The following is a 20,242-nucleotide window of genomic DNA, read 5'->3' as shown; positions in this document are numbered from 1 at the left end:
GTCGAGAGAAAGCTTCAACATATAATGAATATTGCCCGAGCCTTAATGTTTCAATCCCAACTTCCACCCCAATATTGGGCTGACTGTGTTCTCACAGCAGTCTACCTTATTAACCGTACCCCTACCCTTTTTCTTCATAACAAAACACCTTATGAATACCTCTTCCAAACCCCTCCTCAATACAAACACTTGGGGGTTTTTGGTTGCCTTGCATATGCCTCTACCTTATCACATGGGCGCAAAAAGTTTGATCTTAGAGGAAGAGCATGTGTGTTTTTAGACTACCCTTTTGAAGTTAAAGCATATAAATTACTTGATCTACAAACTGATCAAATTTTTTTATCCTGAGATGTTCATTTTCATGAATTAATTTTTTCCTTCCATTCTATCATTTCACCTTATGTTCCACCTTCCAACTCTATCACACATCTTTTAAATTCTTCTCTGCCCTATTCTATCTCTATTCCTACTCCACCACAATCTAGTCCTTCTCCCTGCTCCATTACTCCCTCACCTGAACATACCCTTCCAAATAGCCAGTCTCCACCTCCCACATTTTTAGCTCCCAGTTCTCCCCCTCCTACTTCCTCCCCACCAAAGACTTCTATTTCTCCATCACCATTACCTCCTGCTACTTTACATCCCCCTCCTTCTTCAGTTTCACTTGTTCCTCTTCGCAGGACAACTAGAACCAAGCATGCTTCTGAGTACCTGCAGGATTAACATCGCCATCAAACTACTGTAACTCCTCCTATCCCGAAGTTGGACAAGCTGTTATGTTCACCATCAGGTACAACTTCACCTTTACAGAACAATATTTCTTACCAGCATTTTTCTCCTACTTATAAAGCTTTTTCAACCACTATTTCCATCCACATTGAACCAAAAACATATAAGCAAGCTCTTAAATACCTCGGATGGTGTTAGGCCATGGACACTGAATTAGTAGCCTTGGAGGCGAATTAGACTTGGCAACTTACAGATTTGCCTCCTAGAAAAGTTCCCATTGATTAGAAATACGTTTATAAAATTAAGTATAACTCTGATGGGAGTGTTGAACGACTCAAAGCAAGACTAGTGGCTCGAGGTTTCACCCAACTTGAAGGAGTGGACTATCAAGAGACTTTTTCTCCTATCGCTAAGTTGGTTACCGTGCGGTGTCTCTTAGCTATTGCATCGATTAAAGGCTAGCATTTACATCAATTTGATGTAAACAATGCGTTCTTGCATAGGGACTTGAATGAAGATATTTATATGAATAAACCACCCGGCTACATAAAAGGGTCACCCACTCAAGTCTGTAAATTGCTCAAGAGCTTGTATGGCCTCAAACAAGCTTCAAGGCAATGGTATTCCAAATTTTCTAATGTTCTTTTTGCTGTAGGTTTCTCTCAATCCAAGGCTACCTATAGCCTTTTCACTAGTGACATTAATGGCACATATGTTGTTATCCTTGTTTATGTCGACGATATATTGGTTGCAAGCAGTGATATTGCTGCTGTGCACGAGTTGAAGTTTTTTTTTTTTCACAGGCATTTTTTGTAATAACTGCTTTCTACTAAGATACTCTTAATAAAATACATGTATGGTAACAAAAGTAGTTGGGCCCAAATTTTTCTTTTATTAAAATATATACATTCTTTACATAGTACAAAATCTCATGTACAAAACCATCAAAAATAGTAGACAGTGTAACTATTGCTCCTTGCTTGCCGATGACCATCCGACCGCATCCTTACCTATTTCCTGCAAAAACATAGAAAACAACGGGGTGAGCACAAACAATGCTCAGTAAGTAAATCCTCTACTTCTCTATCCTGTAACTCTTTTCTTAATTCTTTCCTTACGTTACTCTCTTCTCATTTTCTTATTCTTTCTATTCTCTATCTCGGTTTCTCTGTTTCTCACAATTCTTTTCTACTAATTCTCTCTCTCTCTCTCTCTCTCTCTCTCTCTCTCTCTCTCTCTCATGTTCTCTTACTCTTTGCCGATCGGACTCAGTTATGCATGGATTCGAAACCCTTGGCCATGTGAGTGTATTCTCTCTCTCGGGTATAGCCCTCATCCGCATGTACTCTCACAGGCTATACCAATTCTTTCTGTCATGCTTAGGCCGCTCTCTCAATGCGGCGTACATGCGGGAATACTCTACCCATCACTCACGGGTTCCCTATCGCATAACCTATTCTCTTCTTTAGCACTTCTCATTCTTTTATTCTTTCTTTCTCTTTACTCTTAAAGTGCTTTCTTCTTAGAATTCTATACTCTTTCTCAAGCTATTACACAAATGGAAAATATATGCATGTGGATGGCTCATGCTCATTAAATGCACTCATGAAATGTAAATATGCAATGTTGCAAGAATTTAAGGTTCTCTACTCATACTCATGCTTCTCTTAGGCATTTTATCAAACAATAAGTGTGCATACAAAAACTCTACTTTAATTATAACTCTACTTCTCTCTTTAACTATCCAATATGGGAGGAAACTCCCTTGTATAATCATAATTCCTGTCAAGGAAAAACACTCCCAAAAAGTTTACTCAAAACTCCTCCAACTTCAACCCAACCTCAATCTCTCATCACACATGCAAAAACACTTCTCGTAATTTAAACATATTCAACAACCATAAATAAATACACATCTCATCTCAATTTCTCAACAAGCATAAGATATACATACATAAAGAAATCTCTACTCAAGTGATTTCTTAAACTTTAACTTGAATTGGATTTACTTACCTTGTGATTGAGTGACTCCATTAGAATCCCTTTTCCCTTAGTAGATAGTCCTTTCTCTAAAACCTTAAACAACAATACTATACGATTTCAACACTCCTATAAATAAATCTCACATATAGCAAGAAATCTTACCTTAGGATGCTTTGGCTTAACTCTTTACCAAAAACCACTCAAAAACCCTCTAAAAGTCCTTAGATAATTGAGTGGGAAGTTGAGAGAAAATGAAGAATGGGAATGGTGGTGGAAGTAGAGAAATGAGGGGTTGTTCTAAGACTAAATCCTTAATATCTCATTTTACAAACATTCTTTCCCATTTTGCCCTTACACTTTCTTAAAAATTCCATCTTTGTCTTTTAATTCATTGCAATCACACCCCTAACTTTAATACGTTCTCCGTGAAATTTTCTTACATTTCACTCCCTATTTTAGCTACTAATTAGGGGTAGAATGGTCACTTTGCCCTTATAGAAAATTCTCTAGAAACTTCACCAAACATTTTAGCCGGCTCTTCACCGCGGCAAAGACTCTTTCTTCGCCCGGCGAAAAATTACAGAACCTACGCAATTACAGAACCTACGTCGCCGCAGCGAAGATTATTCTTCACCCCGATGAAGTCTGAAACACCAAGATTTTGCCAAGTCTTTACAATTTTCAGGGCAACCACTCAACCAAACCAAAACACTAATTCAACTAAGGGCCAACCAAATAATATTAACAGCGTGTAAACTCACTTAAAGGCAAATCAATGAACATTTAGGCAATACTACATACTTTAACTACGTACCTCAAGTGGGCGTTACATTTTTAGATCAAGGATCTTGGAACATTACACTACTTTCTCGGCATAGAGGTTGCAAGATCATCGAGCGGCATTCATCTCTGCTAGAGGAAGTACACACTAGATATTCTTGCAGATTCCGACACCTTAGGTAACACCCCTGCTAAGGTTCCAATGCAGCAAAACATCAACCTTACTCATGCAACTGGCACTCCATTATCTAATCCAAGTATTTATCGACATCTTATTGGCAGGCTCCTATACCTTACAGTCTCTTGGCCTGATATTTGCTATAGTGTCCAGAATTTGAGCCAATTCATGGTAAATCCTACTGATGCTCATTTACATGCGACCCACAAAGTCCTTCGATACCTTAAGGGTGCACCAGGTCAGGGACTTCTGTTCCCTAGTTCTTCCTCTTTACATCTTGAGGCTTACTGCGATTCCGATTGGGCCTCTTACCCTGATACCAGACGTTATATTAGTGGCTACTGCATTTTCCTTGGATCTTCGTTGATCTCTTGGAAATCCAAGAAACAATCAGTGGTATCTAAGTCCTCGGCAAAGGCCGAATACTATTCTATGGCTATCACCTACGCTGAATTAACCTGGCTGAGATACATTCTGTCTGCACTTCATGTCCACCATCCTCAACCTGTTTTGTTACACTGTGACAACCAAGCCGCTATCCATATTGCGGCAAATCCTGTCTTCCATGAGAGGACTAAACATATTGAGCTTGACTGTCATATAATTCGAGACCAGATTTAGGCCAGCAACATATGTACTCGTTATGTCTCAAGCTCCAATCAACTTGCTGACATCATGACAAAGGCTTTATCCTCTTTGGTTTTCAGCTTTCACTTATCCAAGATGGGAGTCGTAAATTTTTACACTCCATCTTCTCCGCCGGGTGGGGTATTAGAGGATGGATCATCAAGGCACCACGTCAACGAAGAGAAGGATGGCATCGTTACCTGAATTCTGTTACTCTGTTTATTTGTTATTTTTCACCTCTGTAATGAGCTGTACATAAAGGGTAGTATTGTCATTGTATGGGATAAGTTAGTTAGAATATTCTTTGGTTATTGTATAAATTTGTATTATTAGCATCATTCATAATATACACGAGAAAATTTCTCTCTGCAATTCCATCTTCCTTTGTTTCGTTTTCCTTTGTTTCATAGAGTGTATTTGATTGAATTTATCAATGGACTAAAAGAATTTATTTACTGTTACAAAATTTTTTGTTTGGTAATTGATGTGTGTTTAGGCGAGCTAACGTACACCTCGATTATTTCTCCCCCACGGGGGTGGGGGAGGTTGGGTTATCCCGTAGCAACTTACCACTGTAGCCCTCCAAGTAAATTATGGACAAAGATACTACCTTTACACCCAACGGAAAAAGTTACAAACAATTTAAAATAAACATGTGTGATATACTTTTATAATTCTTATGATGTTTAAGAGATTTTAAACAAACTATTTTATCTCAAAATTTGGGTTTCTTTCATAAGTTATTTTTAGCTTATTTAAAGCAATGTTTTAAAACCCAACCCGGGGTGAAACCCGACAAAGTTGTCGAGTCGGGTTAGTTTATTTGATTAATTTGACCTACCGGTCAATCGGGTGACAGAAATTTTAAAATTCAACAAATACACCCCTAAAAACTACATTGAGTCTCTACGGGTTTGAAATTTAGCAAACACACCCCAAATACAAATCGACGATCAAGTTATTAGCGGCAACGACACCCCAAATGCAATCTCAATCATCCCTTGAGCCTATTCCCCATAAACTCTACCAAATATCTAGTCGAAATTGGTTCAATTTCAGCCAGATTTCATCGACATCGACGTCGACATTCTAGGCCAAATCTCATCGATCCCAACGTTAACAACCCTCCCCATCACCCAAAAAATATTCCCCTTTTCCTCCCAACCAAAACCCACCTCACCCCACCCCACCTCCGCTAGCCTCACCAATCGCGGGAAAAAGCCGACTGTTACTACTACCTTTTTTTTTCGATTTTCGGTCAATTCACTCACCGAAAATCAATTTTGTTGCCACTATTGCACTCACCATCACTTTCTCTTCAAAAGCCCCAACATCCCGACCTTCAATTGTTCGTTGATCATCATCCCAATTTCTAAGGTTTTCAATGAACAATGAAATGGGTAATCCAGCCCGAGGAAAGCCTCGGGTCCCGGTTTAATTAGTCGGGGCGGACTGAGTTTTAAAACAATGATTTAAAGTGTTAGAACTTCAAAAGTATCCTTATACTGTTTTACAATTTGATTCTATCATTTCTTGTATAATAAAGTTTCTATAAGTACTTCAATGCTAAAATACCTTTTTACATTTTTTTTTTCCCAAACAATGTATAATTTTCTAAAAAATTATATATTAATAAAGTCTAATTTAATAAATTCTATTTCTATTAGTTCTATTCGGATAAACTGGTTTCGGATGGACCTTGAATTAAAATTCTCCCACAGAGTGATTATATTATTTCAGATTCCATCCCCCTTTTTTGTGTAGTCTTAAGCTAAAACTTGTGTATAGTCTTTATATATATTCGAGTTTACGTTGCTGTTTATGAGATATTTATACTCATATATTCATGTTAGTAGATAGATGGGTTATTTAGTATTTGTACTATGGTGTTAAAGAACCGGAGATATTCGTACTCTTATGCATGCATGTTCAAATAACTAATCTTCCCAAATGCCCTAAAAGAAACATGCATCTGTTGATGATCTTTAATAATAACTGCACACTTATGAACAACCTCCGAGTTCACAAAAATTTCAGCTAAATGGCCTTTGGATTTGTCAATATAATTTAACATACAAAAGTTGCTTTCTCAAAAATCAAGATAATGTTTGGGTTTCTCTAAAAAATTAAGGCCAGATCCACATCAGCCTGTGCAACAAAATTGTTATCATATAAGAAAATATCCCCAGCTTAAAGAGATAAAAACCTTGTGTTATAGTTGGAAGCCCTGTGTCACATAATGAGCTAAAAATTCCAGCCAGATCTTGCATTTTGTTAAGCAGCTACCAAATCTCTCCTGCTGCAACATCGAGTGTACTTGAAGTCTTTAACAAAAAGCGGCTGTAGAATGTAAGTAACTAAGTATACCCATTAGATCTGGATACCCAGCAAGGGGTTACAGTGATCAGTTCGGCAAATTTACATAGATAACCTGTGCCGTGCCTGTGAACAAGTTTGTATTGCATAAATCACCAAGTTAAATGTAATCTACTAAGGGAAATACTTTAACAGGTGAATTAAAAAACAAAACATACAACTATGAATCTGAAATAAAATCTCAGTCATGAACTCATGAACAGGAATATTGTGCTGCATTAATAAGTTCTGGCATGTTAGCTAAAATTTGAAATAAAGACTTGAATGCATATATACCTTGTGCTGATAAATTACTTCTCCCATTTGTCTTCTTCTAACAGCAAATGGATCATAGACTTGAAAACGTCATTATTTACAATCGTTGAATTCTGAATAACAAAGAAAGAAATAAAGAAGTTCCAGATGCAACTCATGTTATGCAAAACGAAAAACAAATGAGAAAAGGAAAAAGTTAGCACCGGATATTAACATAGCCTAATCAAGAGAATGAACCAAAATACACATGATACAAAGACTGTTTGGACCGGAACAAGATAATGTACAAATATTTAAAGGTGGAGAAATATCAAAATAAACTTGGAAGGAAATGAATATAAACATCGCTTAAAAGCAAAAATCTAAAATACCCCTGGAATACCATGTCACCCATACCACAAGCCAATAAATTAATCCCACCAATGATTTTTTTTCTCTCATCGATCTTTACTGTTATGTGATTGATAGTTATTAAATTGAAAAATTATGCAGTAGGTTTGTATTGGTTGGTGATACAGCTATGTAATACGCCTGTAAGGGATACGGGAATGGTACCTCTGGATTTCTAATCGTCTTCTTCAAAATATAATGAAGAGTTACTCGCAGTTCTTTAAACAAGACAGCAGTTTGGGCCGGGGCATTAACGTTTAACCATCCGTCTATATTGACCTGTCCAGTCTGTAACACGAAACACCAACACAAACTTCAAAAAGATAGAAAAGCAAAGCATAATAAAAAAAATAAGATGTATATAAACTTTCTCTCGTTTGCTAAGCACTATACATTTATCCGATGAAAGATTGACATCCCTAGTTGTTAAACCAGGCATCAGATACTTAATGTGGTAACATTCCTAGTTGTTAAACCATCTAAATATGTTTACAATAGATAGCATATAGCATCCAAGTACACATGCATTATATGTTGCAAAAGATAGGAAGAATTGTTACCTGGTGCTGAACATTGATGGAGCCACCAAATTATAAAATAGAGAAGGGACAGGTGATCGTAGTATCTCGCAGAAATACTTTGTTGGTTTCAACCTGAGAATATCAAGTCAATCATTAAAGGGAAACTTTCTTCAAGTGAGTCCAAATCTATCTCTTAAGCACAATGGGGTCTCTTGGCTCATGCCTGTTGTGATTGTTTGGGCAAAGCCCAGACGGTTACATCACAACGAGATCATAATACATAATGCATTAATGCTCAATCAACAAAAGGAGAAACATTAGATGACAAAAAAAAAAAAAAAAAAGAGAGAGAGAGAGAGAGAGAGAGAGAGATTGCATCCGCAAGCTGAAAGTGCACATACCTTTTCAAGGAAGACCAAGAATGGATGCTGAAATGCTTTTAAAATATTGTTGATTGAATAAGGATGTATTTAAACCTCTCTTCTTCCATCATACCAGATTGGATGACCCTTTACTGAAGTACTGGACTTCCTAAGGTTATTGAGAGCTGGTCCAGCAATGTCTTGTCCAGTGGCAGCTACATTAGGATATAAATCTGCACATAATATTGCCTGCAAGAATGCCTTCAGAATCTATGTCTAGTACAAATGTCACTACCAAATTAGTCTGAAATTAGACGTAAAATAACTTCCAACTATAAAGTTGGTGACTTTGTGAAGTATATACAACCATGGGCAGATCTCCTCCAAATTGATCTTAAGCTTGGTTAAGAAATTTAAAGTTGAGTGCAATGACATATTATAATCAAAGCATGCAATAAGAAATTAGTTCTGTCAAGTAATTGTCCTCCAGTATAACATAAGAGTTGTTGTGTAACATGAACTATTTACTGTGAAAGAGAAAGAAGAGAAAGAAGACTCTGCAAGGAACCAAAAGCATCAAAAGCCATATGGTTCTTATCTTCACGATTGAAGAATGATGAGCATACATATTGAATGGTTGTGATTTATCAGAAAACCAACTGACAATCTTTTCTTTCTTCTTTTCCTCAGCCTGAACCAATAAAGCATATACTTGTTAAAATCTTCAATTTCAAATAAGAAAGTGCAAATTGCTGGACAAAAATTTTGTAAAATATAAATGAACACTCAAACATGGTATCATAAACTTATACGTAAACCAATGAAACAAAGGCATGGCACCTGATATTTCTTTGGAAGATCAATGAGCCCAATGTCTGCTAGCAATGTTCCAAACTGTATCCTCATGTCTCTGACATTCACAAAAATATCAGAAAAAGCAAAAATATTAATTGAATATGCATATTGCTCAAATTACTCATGATATATTTGTCATGCTATTCTTAACATATTTCTGTTAACATGAATTGACAGTCATGTACACCAAATAGTATCAAGAATAATTTCCAGTGCATTAAGCTGCTTCCTTTTTGACAGTATAAACTATAAAGTATTCATATTAAATTTTTCAAACAGACAAGAAATGAAAATTACACCTGATCATGTACATGAATGAACTGCTTAAAAAGTAAGAGCTGCAAAATTGATTGGCAACTTTAGCTCATTTGTGCAAAAATTAAGTTTCACATATAAGAAAAAAATGTATCAAGAGAAGCACCAAACAACAGATTATACTGAAAAAACATGCCATCAATATGAGTTCAGTAAACAGTCAACAACTACAGGATCTGATCCAGTAAGGCTATTAGTAAGCAAATCACGAGTTCACGACACTGAGATATGAGTTCAGCATTCAGTCAAAAAGTACACTGGCTCCAATAAAGTCTATAAGTAATCTGATTATAATAAGGAAGAATGGGGAAGAAGGGTTATCTGATAACTGTGACAGAGGTATATCATGACTGCAAGTAGGAAAACACAAGATCTGAAGTCAAGAAGTCTATTCCCAGCAATATATCATTTATTACTTGGAGAATATATCGACTTACAAAGTTCAAGCAAACCACCAACTAATCTCATGCAATATCTTCTCCCAGTTCTTGTAAGCCACTATCATTTCCAAGTGATCAGATTGCTGGTAACTGTCATTTGAATCACTGAGTCCATCCAGCTTATCGGTCAAAAGAACGAATTTAGCTCTCTCAACATCTTGCCTCTGGAATTTATACACAAATAAAGAAATAAATCCTTAAAAAATTGATTTTCTTTTCTTTGACAGCAGAACCATCAGACTTTAGTTCAGCATTAAATGAGAGTGAAAGTTTTAAAGAAGTTACCAAGTGATTAAAACTTCAGCGGAATGGGTTGCTTGTTCATTTTGGATCAAATGAGTTGCAAGAGACATAAAGTAAACATCCATCAAACAAGAAAAGAACACACTTATTTTTTCATGGTTCGGTAACATGCCTACATCCATGAGACTAAGTGCAGAAGAAGAAAATCCACTATAAAAAACTTAGTTCAAATACAAAGCAAGAAAAACATAGTTGCAAAACACTCCCTGTTTTCAACTTGACAATTCTATCTTCTTTGGTTGAACTTCAAGTCACCACAGCAAGCTTCACGAACACGATATCACCAGGTTGAACTCGAGCTCCTCTCAAGTTTCAACAACAAAGACCAATCTTTGGGACAGCAGCTTCCACACAAGCAATCATCAACATGAAATCAAGTTCCAAAGTTGTCACACAAGGACAAGAAGAGATGGTAATTTCAAGCCTACCAAAACTTAAGAGAAACCTTAACAAAAACAAATACCTTAGAGTATATTCAATGAAGAAACAGAGGTAATCAGATTTCTTGAAGAAGACACTAGAAAAGTATGAATATATAGAGAACAAGGCTCAAGGGTTAGGAGACAGTAAAGTTAAAGTTAACTTTTGTGTTTTGCTTTTTGTAAAATAAAACTTTTGGACCACAACAAAAGCAAAAAAAAATTTCTTGACAATGAACAATAATGTGACAAATGGACAAGTACCACAACAAAATATCAAGAATGAGATATTTTTGTCCCAAATCAAAACAGGAGCGATTTGTGCATTTGTGGAAAAAAACATTTGCCAAATATATTGTGACCACACAAACTTTAAAGCGCCCACACAGATGAAGGTAGTCACATTTACAGAGAGTGGTCACACTGGCAGACAAACCTGAAGATTGTGCAAGACAACAAACAGGACACAAGATCATAAGATGACAAAACACTTACAGAGAGACCTCATCTTTCGGATAAACAAATGGTGATTTGTAGCTAAGAAATGCTGACATTGAGAGAATGGGGGATAAGCAGCCAAACATTCCACCATACAGGAGCATCTGCATTTTGAAAGGGGAAAAAAAATTATTGAATGAATTAAGTCCTCCATATATTTTTAAATCAGACAAGCAATCAGTCCAAGGGAAAAATATAAAGTAATCTTTTTTAGATGGTATGCATGACTTAAAGCTACTACAATTAAAAAACAAAAAGGAAAAAACATATAAAAAATTAGATATCATGGGGATATATCAACAGATTTTCATCACTCTCCTTGTCCGCATCCTTATTAATACCACTATATTTAGGTTAACATGTTGATGTGCTGTTACCAATTGTGTGCATGTCCCATATCTGTTTTCGTACTAGAATGCAGAGATTTTACAATTAAAAAAAAAAAAAAAAATTGTCAAAGCTACTCAAATCAAATAGAGAGAGAAAAGGAGGAATTGCTTCCCTCACAAGATGGAGGATGAATTTGCATATCACACTATTGCCCTTGGAGTTTCAAGTTATCTATGTCCCACAAAATACGATGTTTTGAAACTCTATGTCCCACAAAATACTAGTAATCGACATGTAAATGAGGACTAGTAATTGTTGACATGTAAACGAGGACTAGTAGTCGACTCTCAACTCATAGAATTTGAGGCAAGTAGAAATAAAAACTTTAACATAGCACAGAAAACAAAAAGAAAAAGTAATCAACATATCATACGATGACTAAGATGCCACAAAATTATTGTACAAGCATTCAAATCCCTAGTCCTTTAAAATGTTACATTTAGAATATAAAGGACTAAATAAATATGTAATGCACACGTTTCCAACCAATACATCAACAGGGAGTTTTGCCAGATGGTGTCCAAGAGGCGTCAACTCCTCATCCCCTTCAAGAGCACCGACCTAAACAAATAACCGAGTAGCAAGGTATAACTTTACACGGCAAGCTAGATGAAACAATTAAATGAACACAATTGAAACATTTTTTGACATCACAAAAAGGGGTTCTTTTGTTAACAGGAAAATCTGAAACACAGAAGTACTTGTTTCATGAAGCATCTGACAACATTATGCTAAGCATTCATTGCTTCTGCAAGTTAGAGAGAGTAATGCTAAGCTAAAAGCAATTTTGCATATATCCAATGGTAAAACTGCACCAGAGCTCTAGTAATGATGATAGTAAACCTACCTCATAACACAATGAAATTGTTGAGTTCACAGCTTCTTCCCTGGGAGGTTTTAAAGCCTGAAAACAGAAAGGTTAACAAATCAAGTCAGGCTACTGACAGAGTACCTCAGACGAAAAATATTCAAACCCGGAAACAGTATTTAGAAATTCCTTTATGTGTCCTACAGACAGTAACTTAATTTGTAAACACAACTCCACTCACGAACCTTTGAATTGTGGAGAGAAGGAAATAAGAAGTGGGTCATAAATGAAGACATCAACAGTTTAGGTATCATTATTTTCTTTTTGGGTGAAATCTGAATCGAATGGAAGTTTGAATGGGTCTAAACGAACAGATTTTTATGATATGTTTATTTTTATTTTCAATATTTAAAGATAAATCTTAGGTTACTTGAATTTGCAGATTATAAACGTCTAAAAATCAGATAAATACTAAGGGTCACATATATTTGTGTTTCACATGCAATGAAAAATAAAATTATTTTAGTAGGCAGATTATTTTATTAAAAAAAATCTATAATGTTGAATTAAACTATATTTATATATACTTTGTTGAATCTTATCAGCCAATCTTTAAGTGCTTGACTAAAGAACACCTCAATATTAAGTATTTTTGGGAGTAGAAAGTACCTGATAAGGACGCATGACAAAAGCAAATTCCACGTTTTACACCTCCTGCTCTTCCTCTTCGTTGTCTTGCATTTGCTTGGGATATCCAGTCTTCAACCATCTTGATAATTTCTCAAAAAACCAATCACTGCACTTAGAGCACTGCATCAATTGTGAGATACAACGAAATAAAACTTTATACTTCATGTCCTGGTTTTATCTGTAACTACGGTTACAGTTTCTTACATCAGTAAGATCCCGCTACTTGGTATTTTGGTATGACCACTTATACTCTAATTGGGCCCTCTGGCCTCCATCAAATAGTTAATTTTTTATTAGATTTTCTAACGTTGTATTAGAGGATTTAGAGCTAAGTTTTGCTTTGTTTTAGTGTTTGCATAACCCTGTTTTTTTTTTTTTTTTTCAGTTTATAGATGTTATGCCCAAGAAACAGGGCTGGCGTAAGCATACATCAGCAAGAACCAATCAAAATTCAGGAAGGTTTTCTGCCACCTGGATGCAGCCACGTCCCGCAAGGACAAGAGGGGTAAGGCCATCGTCAGTTAAGTAGGTGAATGTCAAGCCTATGAGTGGCTGGAAAGTGTCCACCTGTTGAAGTTATACGCGATTTAAGGACACCTCTCGTGCAGGCAACCAATGGAAAGCAGGTTAGGAATTGTATCACACTTACCCGCACGCAGAATCATGATTGCTAGCTTGGATCCTCCCACTATAAATAGAGGGCTCTCCTCCATTTTACAGGATTGGCTCATTCACCATCTAAGCTCTCTCTCTCTCTCTCCCCCTGTCTTTCCTCTATTTTCCCTATTGTAATTCAGCTCATCTAGTACAACCTGATTGTAACCCACTTTTAATATAATCACAATGGATGTAGGATTCACCGTAGAGCATCCGAACAGCTTTAAAAATTGTTACTTGCTCCGCCTCTGTTTCTGCATTTCCATATCAAGTGTGATTTCTAAGTCTGCTTAGCACTTCACACATGCGAATAGTTGGTGTCAAAATCAAGCATCAACAGCTTGGTGCTAGAAGGAGGGCGTGATTTAGTATTCGTATTTCATCAGAAACCTCTGACCAATCTTGTCTACTAGCTAATGGCTCGCGGTTTCGAAACTAAGCAACCTAGTATCGACAATGAGGAAGTCCCCCAGGTACAGAATGACACTTCTCCTGAAGTGTCGCCAGCCCAACAGAGTATCATGGCGAATATTCCTTTGAGCTCACAATTTGACCTAGTCGTGATGAATTACCTGGAGAGGTTCAACAATACTCTCCAAACAGTTAGCCGAAGGTTGGACCATTTGGACCAAGTCGTGCCACCAAAGTCTAACGAGGCGGTGCCATCGCCAAACATGCCTGCAGGTCGCGCGAAGGTGCGGAAAAGGGGAAAGGCCCGAACCGCGCACACTGCAGCACGTAAAAGTAAGGGAAACAAGTGGCGACCAGTGAACTAAGAGGCTCCGAGGGACCAGCGAACACAGGTCGTGCAACGGGTAGAATACTCGTGGCATTGCGATTTGGTGACATGTAGCAGCTTGAGCCGTCCCACGTCACGTAGTATGGGCACACCCGTAAAAGTGCAGGCCGGGGGAACTCTTGACCTCATCAAAATAATGGTCCCGACCATCGCCGTCGGGGGAACCCCCATTGTCCGCGGTTTGGTTTTGACCACTAGGAGGGTCGGGAAAAATTCCCTGAGCCATTCGCTACCCTCACAAGGCTCTAGCCAGCGTGTGTCAAGGCGTGTCGGAGCTTTCGGCTGAGCAACTGAAGGGACCGACCTTCGGTCCTTCCTTAATCGTGGTCGAACCCATGTTACGGAAAGTAACCCCCTAATAGCTCTGCTATCTCAGATCGAGGAGTTGCAGCGACAATTGGATCAGCTCAAGGCTCAACAGAACGAACAGGGTAAGGTCATTAAAGTGTCCCTTTTCTCTCCTACAGTACTAGTTCCTCCTCTCCCATTGAGATTCAGGATGCCCAAAATGGGGGCATTTGACAGAAATTCTAATACGCAAAACCACCTTTACGAGTTCAATGACCTTATGGAACTCCACCAAGTCTCCGACTTGGCCAAATGCCGCTGCTTAGTAGTGACATTAACCGCCCACGCCAAGCGCTGGTTCAGGTCGCTCCCCGCGGGGATAATAAGCTCATGGTAACAAATGAGCTCATTATTTTTAAGGCACTTCCAGGCAAACAGGAAGTTCTCAATGCCGCTGAGCTATCTGAGCAATATACGGTAGGAAAGGGATGAGTCATTCCACTCGTATATAGACAAGTTTCACCGCAAACTCCACAAAGTAGCTCACACTCCTAAACAGTCCGTTCGAACTCTCATTATCGCAGGGGTTTGCCTATAGACTGACTTATGGAAAGAACTACAGTTAGAGGATGACATTTCCCTTACTCGTTTCTATGACCTCACCGAAAAGTATCTCCGAATAGAAAATTATGTGGTTGCTCCCAATCGGCACAACCCCGGTCCATCAACAAGTGCTCTTGATCGGGGGGAGAACAATAGAAGGGCTTATCGCGGTTGGACTAATGACGATTAGCGAAAAGGGAAGAAACAACGATTTGAGCCCAAAAAGTCTTACGCCCCAGTTCCTCATCGTGATCACGACAAGAATTAGTACACGACTTTGAATGCCTCAGTATCGACAATTCTAGATAAATCAGAGGAGCCAGCTTGCTTAGAGAACCGGAGCCTATGAAAAATCCCCCTTCAACCAGGAACAACAAAAAGTACTACCGCTATCACCGGGACAATGAGCATCACACTGATAAGTGTCAAACTCTCAAGCAAGCAATCGAAGACCTCATCAAATAGGGGCACTTCAAGGAGTATGTCGACGCCGTTCGGGAAAAAGATCAAGAGGAATAAGGGAAAAGGCATAGTGATCACAAGGGGCTCTATTGTGTAGGAATCATTTTCGAGGGGCCCCACCTCATGGGGAACTCTCGAGGTGCCAAGGAAACGTATGCCCAGGAAGCTCGCCATGACTCCTTGAGTGTAATGAGCACAGAGTTGCGACCTGCTAAGATCTGTAGGGAAGAAGAAATTACCTTCTCTAAAAAAGACGCCATACGACTGCATCACCCCTACGACAATATCCTCGTCATCGCGGCTGAAATAGGCTGGTGTGAGGTCCATAGAATGTTATCGACAATGGGAGTGTTGTGAATATCCTGTTTCAGCAAACCTTCGAAAGAATGCAACTGGACGAGGTAGACTTGAAGCCTGCCTCCTTCTCCTTCTACGGTTTTACCGAGGATCACCTAATTCCCAAAGGAACGATTGCACTCCCTGTCATGTTGGGAGAAACCAACGAAATGATGAAGGTGACAGAGTTCTTGGTGGTAGATTTTCCGTTCGCCTTCAACGGCATCCTGGGACGACCTCTACTACGGAAGTTCAAGGCTGTCACCTTTATCTACCATCTAAAGATAAAGTTCCTCACCCCGACGAGGATCGATGAAGTGCAAGGATCCCAACGTGAATCTCGCGACTACTACATAAGGGAAATCCAGATGGCATCCAAGGGAAAAGAGAAGCCAGTAGGCGCCCCTGAGCATGCCATGGCAATTAACAGGATTGAGCCGCGACCTAGACCAGCAGAGGATAACATGGATCCTCGCATCCAGAAGTGTCCTCATAGCGGGCCAGTTGAGGACCTGCCTGAGGTGTCGGTCGATGAAAGCAAGCCGACTAGAGTATTAAGAATCAAAAGTAATCTCAACTCTCAACTCGCTGAAAGACTGACGAGCTTCCTCAGAAAAAATGTCAACATTTTTGCGTGGGCTCACGCCGATATGGTCAGGATCAGCCCGAGCATAATATGTCATTCTCTAAACATTGATAGTATAGTCAAGTTGGTCTGCCAGAAGAGAAGAGCAATGGACCCTAAACGCTATGCCGCCTTGAAAGTGAGGTAGATAAGCTCCTCTTGAACGAGTCTATTCGAGAGGCACTTTACTTGAGTTGGGTTGCCAACCCGGTCTTAGTAAAGAAACCCAATGGCAAATGGCGAACTTACGTCGACTTCACCAACCTCAATAAAGCTTGTTCGAAGGATAGTTTTCCCCTATCAAGGATCGACCAACTCATTGATGCCACTTTTGGGCATGAGCTACTGAGCTTTATAGACGCTTACTCGGGATATAATCAGATCCCGATGTATGCATCAGATGAAGAGTATACCTCGTTCATTATAGATCGGGGACTGTATTGTTACAAGGTCATGCCCTTCAGCTTGAAGAACGGTGGGGCAACTTACCAACAGTTGGTTAACTGTATGTTTTCCAAACAGATCGGCAAAACAATGGAAGTCTATGTTAATGACATGCTAGTTAAGTCGCATGTCACTTCAGATCATATAGCGCATCTCGCCGAAATGTTCGATGTTCTCCGAAGGTACAAAATGAAACTCAACCCTCTCAAGTGCTCAGTCGGGGTATCCTCCGGAAAGTTCCTGAGGTACATGGTTAACCAACGGGGAATCGAAATCAACCCCAAAAAGATCCAAACTCTCCTCAATATGAAAAGCCCCACCAGTAAAAACAGGTTTAGAGCCTGAACGGCAAGATAACAACTCTAAGTCGTTTCATATCGAGAGCAACAAATCGTTGCTTGCCATTTTTTAATGTGCTTAGGGCCAACAACAAGTTCGAATGGACTCCAGAGTGTGAACAGGCCTTTCAGAGTATAAGAGAATAGCTCGGAAGACCACCTCTCTTGTCCAAGCCTCTTCCCAAGGAAGTTTTATTTCTGTACCTGTCCGTCTACCAGCATGCGGTCAGTGTTGCCCTCATTCGGGAAGAAGGCAGAGTTTAGTGGCTAGTATATTACGCAAGCAAATGACTACTGGACATTGAAATACGATACCCAAAAATGGAGCGATTAGCTTATGCCTTGCTGATCGCCTCCAGAAAGCTGCGACCTTACTTCCATGCCCACACAATCCATGTTCTGACTAGCTACCCGCTCAAGCAAGTCCTTTAGAAGTCGGAGGCTTCGGGTAAGTTAGTTAAGTGGGCAATGGAACTGAGTCAGTTTGATCTACATTACAAACCAAAAACAACCATCAAAGGGAAAGTTGTTGTTGATTTCATTTCAGAATTCTCATACAAGCCCGATCAAGGACCTGAGCAACCAACCGGTGAGGTCATCTAAGAGACCGCTCGGAAACTATCAACCTAGAGCCTCTATGTTGATGATTCCTCGAACAGAAAAATGGACGGGGCAGGTCTTCTCCTCCTCAGTCCTAAAGGGACGCACATTCATGGAATCCTTTAGTTCAGGTTCCAGGCTACTAACAATAAGGCTGCGTATGAAGCGTTGCTCGTTAGTCTGCGATTAGCGAGAGAAATGGGATTCGAGGTGATCAACATTCATAGCGACTCCCAATTGGTCGTTAATCAGATCTCGGGAGAATACCAAGCTAAGGAAGAAAACATGATCAGCTACCTAAAGAAAGCAAAGGTCGCACTCGAGCCTTTCAGGCACTTCACAATCACGTAAATCCCAAGAGACAATAACTCTGTTGCGGACGCCTTGGCAAAGACAGCCTCATCACTAGACTCGAATGTGCCAAACAATATCCCAGTCCGATACATAAGAATTCCGAGCATTAGCTCGCTTGAACCAACAGTAGCCCCAACTGAATTAGTCTGTTGGATAACCCCAATCATTTAGTATCTCCGAGATGGGACCCCGCCTAGTGAAAAATCTGAGGCAAAAATCCTGCACACCAGAGTTGCTCGTTACACTCTCGTCGGAGATCAGTTGTATAAGCAGGGGTTCAACACCCCTCTCATTCGATGTGTGACCAATGTGAAAGATCAGCATGCATGCATGAAGAGTGGTGGAAATGGAGAAGAAAGCATGAAGTGATGGATTCAAAAAACGGTTTTTTAAATAAAGCATGGAAATGAAATTATACCTACTCATTTCCTTTGGATTGATGAAGATTAGCCTCAAAAGGATGAGACCTCCACACTTTAGCACCACCTTGAGAGATTAGAGAGTGGCCGTGGGTTTGAGAGAGAGTTTTTAGTTTGTGTTTTTGTGAACAAGTCAAGAATGAACTAAAATGCAACCTTTTGCATTTATATATACTTGGGCAATTTTGCAATTATTTATTTTTTTACTTCCACGCCCAATAAAATCTTATTTTATAAAGGGACCCCACGAATTTATTATGCTACCCTTTGAATAATCAATATTATTCAAGGGCCCATGTAAACTAAACTAGTTTACATTAACAACCCATAAATTTACCCTTTTTACCCTTTAACTATTAAAAGGTTATTTTTGTTCATCTCATTAATCTTAACACTTTAAGATATAATAATTAAATATAATTAATTATTGCTTGACCATTTTAACCCTTATAATGTCACAAATAATTTTCTATGTAACTATTACTATAGAAATCCTGTTATTACCCTCGGAAAGTGCTAGCCCTCTTCGGATAATCATTTCTCTCTCTCATCCTTCTCTAACTTCTCAAGGCTATTGGTGTGACCATGTAGGTCCACCGTGGATTAGCCGTGAGTCAGTTCTGGATGAATCCGGAAACCTGTCCGGAGGCCCAACGACTATGGTAAACATCTAGCAATGTGCCATAGTCCCTAAACCACGATAAAGAAATACTTCATCAAACCCATTTTAGATCATACGTACCATGCAGGTAAAGTCCCTCCATTGAGATATCCTGATTGAGCACGGATTCATGGAACGTCAAAATCCTAAACTCGATCTTCTACCGAATCGTCGATCAATATGTCCGGAACTCGTCATCACAAACTTGCTTTTGTATGACTAATAATAGACGCTAGCCAGAGATTCTGTTTTCCAACATTTATCGATGTTCGTCTAGGAACTCGACTCTGGATGGAGTCAGCGGTACTCCCGATCCTATATTTCCAAGTCAATGGATCCCCTATTGACTATCGTTCGTTTCCGTATATGAACAATGCATGACGAAATAGGCTTTATTGTACGAAACATGATTAGTCTCGTACTTATACACCGTATGAACCATACGCATCCATATCGAATCCGGCTACAATGTCTTAGGTCAAAGGACTAGATCATGCACTGATATAACCAAATGATAAATCATTGACTACATGCTTTTCCAAGTGATTTGTCGTTATTCGGTCACGTTCGAAAAACAGTTCACCAACCGTTAATCCATACCAATGCCCCAGTGACATGACTATCATAATCATCAAAACTTATATCAACTCATGATATCTTTCGGAAGCATCCGATATGCCTACTGTGCAATATAGTTGCCCAAATTATATTGCTTCCGTAGGGAACCCTTTTCGATA

The 20,242-nt window shown here is 39.0% G+C and overlaps 1 pseudogene; it reads right to left on the bottom strand.

Annotated features, from left to right (window-relative positions):
* Nucleotides 1-449: 449 nt before the first annotated feature.
* On the bottom strand, nucleotides 450-9,912 carry LOC116106791 (annotated as a pseudogene).
* Between the last annotated feature and the right edge of the window lie 10,330 nt (nucleotides 9,913-20,242).

Source organism: Pistacia vera, unplaced genomic scaffold (assembly GCF_008641045.1).
Source record: "Pistacia vera cultivar Batoury unplaced genomic scaffold, PisVer_v2 Contig522, whole genome shotgun sequence".
Lineage (NCBI taxonomy): Eukaryota > Viridiplantae > Streptophyta > Magnoliopsida > Sapindales > Anacardiaceae > Pistacia > Pistacia vera.
The sequence above is the reverse complement of the archived record's forward strand: the minus strand, read 5'-3'. Positions and strand labels throughout refer to the sequence as shown.